This window comes from Gossypium arboreum, chromosome 12 (assembly GCF_025698485.1).
Source record: "Gossypium arboreum isolate Shixiya-1 chromosome 12, ASM2569848v2, whole genome shotgun sequence".
Lineage (NCBI taxonomy): Eukaryota > Viridiplantae > Streptophyta > Magnoliopsida > Malvales > Malvaceae > Gossypium > Gossypium arboreum.
Window position 1 is genome coordinate 112,038,450 of NC_069081.1, and position 6,812 is coordinate 112,045,261.

Consider the following 6,812-nt stretch of genomic DNA (forward strand, 5'->3'; position numbering starts at 1 on the left):
ATTTATCATACATTATGTATTCGAATATTTGTGCAGCCAATTATCCATGGTCATACACACACAATCAAAAATAAATACCAAATTTTCATATCCTTTATGCCCTAAGTCGAATACACTTGTCATGTTCACCTACATTTTCAAGTACAACATTCTCATATTCGCATTAGTATCAAGCATAATAGCCAATTCTTCCCACCATTTCCAAACCATTTCATCAATGCAATCATACCATTACAAATCAACTTAAAATAACCATATCTAATAATCAAATACCTATAGCATTGCACATTTCTCACATAGCAAGTACAACTAAATTCATTATTAATATATATATATATCTAAACACTTAACTACAAGATTTAATCACCATTATCAAATCATAAAACAACTTATAACCATCATCTATATTTACTTCACATAAACCGAAATAACCATTACATCATCTTTAAAACACTTAGCATTTTACCCATTTAATCAAGCCAAATCTCAAGACCATTCCATCACACAAATTATACCATAAATCATACTTACAATTTAAGTTAATGCATGACCGAAAATCACCATCATTAACATCATTATCAAACCAAAACCAAAACACATCTATCATCTCAGATACCAAGCTTACCAAAACAAACTACTATGAGTTTCAAGCTTATTGACCGAATCTCAAACCTCAAAATTCTAAGTTTAATCTATGGGATAAGTAGAGTTTGAACTAATCATCTCAAACATGCATAGATTTTCAAGAATCATTCAATACATACCTCATTCTAGCCATCTTCTAAGCCAAAAATCAAAGCAACCAAACTTTCTCCCCCCTCCTTTAGGCAAAAAACCCAACTTTGTTTTTTTCTCACCCTTTTAATTATTTAATTCCTCTTATCACTTATGACATATAATAACTTGATTTATTATAAAACTATTTGATATTATTTAACTAAAATATAACATACAAAATGCCAAAATGTGTCATTCATGCCCATCCTTGTCGTCCATTACCAAGAAAAAGGAATGTTTGACATGCAAGTCCCTCATGCTTCAAACCATGCAAATTTTTAGCCACTACCAATTAACCTATGACATTTTCAAGATTTTTCACATAAGCCCCTTTTTATTTATTTCACATCCAAATGACAAAATTAAAGCATGAAATTTTCACACATACTTATTCATAAATAATAAGCATAAAATATAACAATTAATTATTTTTGTGGCTCGGTTTTGTGGTCCCGAAACCACTTTCCGACTAGGGTCAAATTAGGGGTGTCACAATAAGATACACGGAGAACGAGCAAGAAGACGATACTCAACCCCCAACCGAAGAGATGGCTGAAAACCAAGGCAATCAGGTACCTCCTGCAATTACGGTTAATTAAAATCCTGCTCCACACACTATGTATGATTAAGCTAAACCTTCTTTAACAGGAACTGAATCAAGCATAGTTAGACCTGATGTAGCTGCAAATACTTTTGAATTAAAACCTAACACTATTCAAATGATACAGCAATTTGTTCAGTTTGATGGTTTGCAGGATAAAGATCCCAACGCTCACTTAGCAAACTTTTTGGAATTTTACGATACATTTAAAATCAATGGCGTTTCTGATAATGCCATTCATCTTCAGTTATTACCTTTTTCACTAAGGAACAAAGCTAAATAGTGGTTGAACTCGTTACCACGAGGGTCAATTACTACTTGGGAACAAATGACCAAAAATTTCTTACTAAAATATTCTCCGCCAGCTAAAACGGCTAAATTACGTAATGATATCTCTTCTTTTGTGTAGATGGATTTAGAAACACTCTACGATGCATGGGAGAGATACAAGGACCTTCTGATAAGGTGCCCTCACCATGGGTTACCGCTTTGGCTCCAAGTACAAACATTTTGGTCTGAATCGTTCGACTCGGCAAATGGTTGACGCAGCGGCAGGCAGAACCATCAACAATAAAACACCAGAAGATGCCTATGAGTTTATAGAGGAGATGTCACTGAATAACTATCAGTGGCAAGTCATGAGGATAAAGCCAACAAAAACAGCCGATATTTATAACGTCGATTCGGTCATCATACTCTCTAATCAGGTAGAACTCTTAAATAAAAAGATTGATGGTTTTCTTAGTTCTTCACAGGTTCACCCATTAATGCAGTGCGAAGCAAGTAGCGGTGGAACAAACCATTCGGAATACCAACCTTATAGCCACAACATGGATAACGAGTAATTAAACTACATGGGACCTCAAAACAATCCATATAGTAACACTTATAATGCAGGTTGGAGGAACCACCCCAATTTCTCGTGGGGCGGTCAAGGAAATCAAAGACCACAACATCCTCCGGGCTACCAACAACCACCCTACCAACAGGAAAAGAAGCCAAACCTTGAAAAGATGCTTTCAAAGTTTATATCAATGTCAGAAACCCATTTTCAGAACACCGAGACAGTACTAAAAAATCAACAAGCGTCAATCCAAGGGCTCAAAACTCAGATATGCCAGCTTTCCAAACTAATCTCCGAACGACCATAAGGTAGTTTGCCAAGTAATACCGAACCTAACCCAACGGAACAACTCAACGCAATTAATATTCAAGATGGCGAAGGAGTCGTTGAGCCTGAACCAGAATCGAGGCAAGAAACTGTGGTAAGCAAAGGTCAAGGTGAGGTAAATCAAAATACAAACAAACCAGTTACTGTCGAATATAAACCTCGTGTGCCATACCCCAATGCGACAAAGAAAGACCGCTCATATGAACAATTTGGTAAATTCCTTAAACTCTTAAAAAAATTACATATTAACTTGCCGTTTATTGAAGCTCTACCGCAGATGCCAAACACAATGAAATTTTTAAAGGAGCTTTTAGCAAATAAGCGGAAGTTGGACGAGGCGTCGCATGTGGAGCTGAATGCAGTTTGCTCGGCTATTCTCCAAAATAAACTACCTAAAAAACTAAAAGACCTAGGGAGCTTTACTATTCCTTGTTTAATTGGTAGTTTAGATGTTAATCATGCATTAGCTGATCTAGGGGCTAGTATCAACGTCATGCCTTACAAAATGTTTAAGCAACTAGGTCTCGGGAAACCCAAACAGACTAGGATGAGCATTCAATTAGTAGATAAAACTATAAGATACCCTAGAGGTATTATTAAAGATGTGCTAGTTAAAATCGATAAATTTATATTTCCCGTTGACTTTATTGTTCTAGACATAGAAGAGGATAGCAACACTCCCTTAATTCTAGGAAGGCCCTTTTTAGCAACTGCTAAAACCATCATTGATGTTGGCACAGGTGAACTCACACTCCGGGTGGGAGATGAAACAATCACCCTTCAAGCTTGTAATTCTAGCAACACATCAGGAATTGAAGGTGATCATTTAAACCATTCTACTAAACCTAATAATATGGTGCAACCTACTTTAAAGAAAATGAGTCTGAAGGAAGCACACGAGTCATTCTCAAGCAATAGTAGAGGACTTGTTCATGAAGATCGAAGACTACAAATTGAGGAACTCGATGAATGGCGGATGCACAAACCAAGAACACCCGACAAACTGAAACTATGCCAAAACGAGCCCGATACCTCTCCAAATCAACTTAAGGTTGGTGATAAGGTCTCATTAGATGTCGCAGATCCCCACATTGTCACTACCACACCGAATGAGGAAATCCCTCTTACTGTACTCAGTATTTTTCCATTCGGTACGGTGGAGGTGAGTCATCCCAAGTTCGGCACTTTTAAGGTAAACAACACCAGATTAAAATATTATTTTGAGATCGATAGCAGGAATGAGGAGTATAAACTCCTCAAACCACCATGACCATTCATTGAAGAGGTAAGTCGAGCTTAGACTAATTATTTCATTCTGACGCTCAGAATAAACCCAAAGACTTCACTGGTGATGTCCCTCTCCATCACGAGGACCCACCACAGCCTCCATTTTTGACTCACCATCATGTTTCTTCTGCTGCTACTTTAGTGGACCTCTCTGACTGGTTCACTCATTTCGAGTAACATTTCTTTTAGAGGTTCGACAGTATTAATGCAACATTGCAACAAATCTGTCAGCATTTCCATATCTCCTCCTCAGCGTTGAAGACTCACGACACTGACGCATGTGATGATGAGGATCATTGAGTCCATTTGTTTTGTTTTATTTTTATTTTTATTTTTACTTTTATGTTTATTTTTATTTTCTTAGACTTATTTCATTTTTATATGTTGAACTATATTTTTATTTTTTATGGTTGTTCCTAATCGAGTTTTAATCCCTTAATCTTCTTCACTATATGTGTTTATTTTCTTATTAGTTTGCTTGGAATCGTGCTCTACATTTAGATTTGACTACAATTCTGCTTGTCACTATTCTGGGGATTTCATCCAATATTCAGGGTAGTTTCATTTTTCTCCCTCTCTTATTGTATTCTGTTTATACTGTGATTATCTATGTTTGTACATTGAGGACAATGTACATCTTAAGTCTTGGGAGGTTATTTATATAATTATTAGAAAATCCTTAAATTATGTCTTGTGTTTAAGTAATTTTCTCATACTACTATTACAATGAATTTTTATCGATTTGTGATTTTTATTGATGTGTTTTAGATTAAATCCATAGATAATTGTACATTGGTTGTTTTAAACTTTAAGACATGAGAGGATCAAGAATGATAAGTCCATTTTTAGAATAAAAAAAAAACTTAGGTTATTTCCCTGAATTGAGGTATTACCTTGAAGTTTGAGATTTGCAAAATTGACATCAAAAACCATAATTTTTTTGAGATTTTGAGCCTTTACAGCATACATTTTTCTTGCTCATTTTTATTAGTTATGAGTGTGTCAATATTGATTTGTTATTCTAGAACTTGCTTCGATTATGCATGTCGAGACCGCACATTTGATTTGATAAACTAAGATGATAAAGGCACTTAGGTTTTAACCCACTTATCCTATAAAAGCCTACCTACATAATTAACTCTTAGTGAACCCCTTTGAGCCTTACACACCGTTTCTTGATTTACCAATTAATGTTAACCCATAACTCATTTTTTGCTCATTGAGAATTTTTCTCGTTTTATTGACTCCAATTTTTATTGAGATTTGATTTGGTTAATTTCCTGATTAGCCTTTTGTTTAAGTTGTTGAATTATTTCTTATTATTCTCAATTAGAAAAAAAATAAAAAAATAAATATATATTGATTATTACTTAGTTCTATGTTAATTGAGCTTGAACAGCTAAATTCATATTTTGAGAAGAAGCTCGTGTTATTCTTGAATAGTTTTCAATTGATGTAATTGCTTTTAATTCAGCATTTGTTTATTTTTCTAATTTGGTAATTTATTAAATCGATCTCGATTCTAACCATCTTTTTCAAACTTTCTCCACTCTTTTAACCTAAGCCCTATTAAAACCTCTTAAAGACCTTTTGATTTGTGTATCATCTCATTTTATAGTGGTGGAGATTTGATTTTCATACAAGCCTATGGTAATGACTTTTCATGTTTGACTATTGAGTGCTTATTTTTGGACCTTAAACACTTTAAGTGATTTGAATAAATATTTAGTGAGGATGTTAATTCTTGTCAATTTTGAATTAAAGGTAATTACTTAGATAAGGGGAAATACTTGTGTTTTCATACTTTAAAAATGTTCGACTTGGAATTTTTGAATCTTTAGTGCTCTTTAAGTTGAATTATCAATGTATGATTATTTGTGAATTATGATGAAACATCATTGATGAGAATTATGAGTTGAGAAAGATTAATTTTAATTGTGAGTTGAGGATTTTTCTTGAGGACAAGCAAACGTTTAAGTGTGGGGATATTTGATAAGCCATAAAAGTAACATGTTTTTAATCCCATTCTTGATGCGTTTTTGGATGATTTATTATTTAAACTAGTGATTTTGATGCTCCTAATCCTTTAATTTCATATTTCTATTCTTAGGTGAGCATAGGGGAGCGAAAGGAGCGAAAAACAAGCCAAAATAGAGCAAAAAAAGTTGTTTTCAGCATCTACACAGCCTAAGCATTTCCACACAGGTTGGCCAAACGTCTGTGTGAGCCACACAGGCTAACCACACGCCCATGTGTCAACCTATGTTGATTTCGCAACCTACTTCCCTAACAAGTGGAAAAAACCCAATTTTTAGGCTTTCTGAGCATTCTAAAGTCTATAAATAACAATTAGAAGAAGACCTAAGGGAGTACGCAGAGAAGATTGAAGAAATTACTCAAAGAACACCATCGGAGCCAACTCAAAAGTAGATCTCCTTTTAACTTCTTTCAAAGCTTATTTGAATTTCTTTATGTCTTGTAGTTTTTATGACTTCGAGATGTTTTCTTTTTAGATTATAAACTAAATTCCCTAGATACCTAGGGAATATGAAACCTATGATGAATCTTATTATTTGATTTCCGAATTACATGATAAATACTTGATTCTTGTTCTCAATTATGTATGCTTATTTCTTGCTTTAATATTTTAGGGATATTAATTCATGTTTAATGTTCTTATTTCAGTGGAGCAAAAGTCCCTGTTTAAGAGTAGATCTAGCATAATTGAGGGGAGTTGCATGCAATCCTAGAAATAAGACGACATAAATCTATCGGATTAGAGTCAAATCTAATAGGGGAATCCATAGATCAAGTTAATGCAACAATAGGGTTTTAATTAGAAAGAGATTTTGATTAATCAACTTAGACTCAGTTATTCTTACTCTTGAAAGAGATATTAACATAATTTAAGGATTTCTATGGATCAAGGCATAAGTGAATAAACTATTTAATTCAGATTCAGAATAATAAGTGAAG

At 34.1% G+C, this 6,812-nt stretch overlaps 1 non-coding gene across 1 annotated transcript; it reads right to left on the reverse strand.

Moving 5' to 3' along the window:
- Positions 1 to 1,754: 1,754 nt before the first annotated feature.
- Positions 1,755 to 1,861, reverse strand: LOC128286274 (small nucleolar RNA R71). The gene has a single exon (XR_008276817.1). It is a non-coding gene; the product is annotated as a small nucleolar RNA R71 (small nucleolar RNA).
- Positions 1,862 to 6,812: the final 4,951 nt, after the last annotated feature.